A 1779-nucleotide genomic window follows, 5' to 3' on the forward strand; every position below is an offset into this window, starting at 1 on the left:
TATAGGTAGGTACCCACATCATATCAATAATTGCCGGCGAACGAACCGAACGACAGACTTGACTCATCCACCGAAATTAAACCCCCCGATGTGTGTTCTTTTTTCCCTCGCTTTTGTCGCCTCGTCGAACGTTTTCAGCGATAGCGGGCTTCTCTATCTACCTACCACGCACTATACCCGCAAGTATAAAAGATGATGCAAAGAAGACTTGTGACGAACACAGGGAAAAATTTCTACTCAGTGGCTGAGTTGGTCTTACTCAGAAATCGAAAAATCCTTTGTTTTCTTACTCAGTTTCCGTTAAAAGTGGGACAACCCATTGCCAATGGGTTGTCCCACTTTTAGCCGAAACTGAGTAAGAAAACAAAGGATTTTTCGATTTCTGAGTAAGGCCAACTCAGTGATTGAGTAGAAATTTTTCTCGGTGTTGTTCCTGCTTGTGAGTGGAATAACAGAATATTCCAATAAGATCGGTGTATGGCTAGATGAATCACACAAACCGTTACTCGACCTCAAAATAAATAATTGCAATCAAATTCAATCCGAAACAATAAAAATGAAAATTGTTCCCAACATTATTGTAAATTGATTGTGATTGATTTTTTGGAACCCCCGACCACACATGTCAGGATGGCCGAGCGGTCTAAGGCGCCAGACTCAAGAGCAATCTTGCCCACACAACCACAATGTGGGTTCAAATCCCGAGAGCGTTCTGGTCCTCTCTGAGGGCGTGGGTTCGAATCCCACTTCTGACAGGAACTTTTTTTCTTCGTCATGGGATCACATGCTGCTAGCAGGCAAAGTATCTAAATACCAAGGTAAGAGATTCCCTCTAATATTCATGGATTAGTGAGAAAAGGAAAAAATCAAAAAATAGTTATGAAGTTTGCGCTGATTTGTATGGGCACATCACTATATAGCAAACTTTCTTAAGAAATTAAGCACTCCCATCTTAGAAGCAATTATTTAATTGCATCTCACTGGATTAAAAGTGACCTCCATGCAATAAAACAGGAAATATCGCCATTTGAAAATCGGTTACAAAATATTTTTTATTGGTTCTAAACATATTTTTTCAACATTTAGAAACATCCAAACTAATAAAACTTTACAAACTTTGCTGAAATAATGACATTTTAGTGTAAAAACACCAACTTTTCATAACTAACGCAGATGTGTTGGTGAGTCTCGATTTTGACATTTGCGGGAATCTCTTACCTTGGTATTTAGATACTTTGGCTAGCAGGCGCTGATTATGTTGAGTTTGTGTTTCAATCAAGGTACCGTAAAACGGGGTATCATTGATCAGCGGGGTAGCGTTGATAAGATTGATCACACTCATGAAATGTTCATTGAACCAGTACCATCTATCGAATGGTTGATTATTCGTAATCTGTTATTATTTGGCTCTCGGAAAAACATAAAGCTCATTTTTATTAAATTTCATAAATGCATAAAGAAATTGATTTTTCTCTTTCCCAAATATGTTACGTATCACAATGCAGTACATTCTCAAACATTCATGTTTCGAATGAGTTGTAGGTACAACGTAATGTTTGAAATCACCGTATTATTTGAATGTGACATCCTAGATTTCTATTTTTTTTTTTCGAAACATTTTTGAGCCTGATCTTTTCTAATAACATTAGCATTGCAATTAGCTACAGCATTTTGATACAAACGCTCAAAAGTAAATAATTTGTAAAAATTTGGTTAACAAATTTGAAGGCAGGGTCCAAAATGCAGTAGCCTTGGATTTTCTTGGGCATATACAGTGGA

At 37.2% G+C, this 1779-nt stretch overlaps 1 non-coding gene across 1 annotated transcript; it reads left to right on the forward strand.

Moving 5' to 3' along the window:
• The first annotated feature begins 624 nt into the window (after positions 1 to 624).
• Positions 625 to 755, forward strand: Trnal-caa (transfer RNA leucine (anticodon CAA)). The gene is made up of 2 exons: positions 625 to 662; positions 711 to 755. It is a non-coding gene; the product is annotated as a tRNA-Leu (tRNA).
• The last annotated feature ends 1024 nt before the right edge of the window (positions 756 to 1779 follow it).

This window comes from Aedes albopictus, chromosome 1, assembly GCF_035046485.1.
Source record: "Aedes albopictus strain Foshan chromosome 1, AalbF5, whole genome shotgun sequence".
In the NCBI taxonomy this organism is placed as follows: domain Eukaryota; kingdom Metazoa; phylum Arthropoda; class Insecta; order Diptera; family Culicidae; genus Aedes; species Aedes albopictus.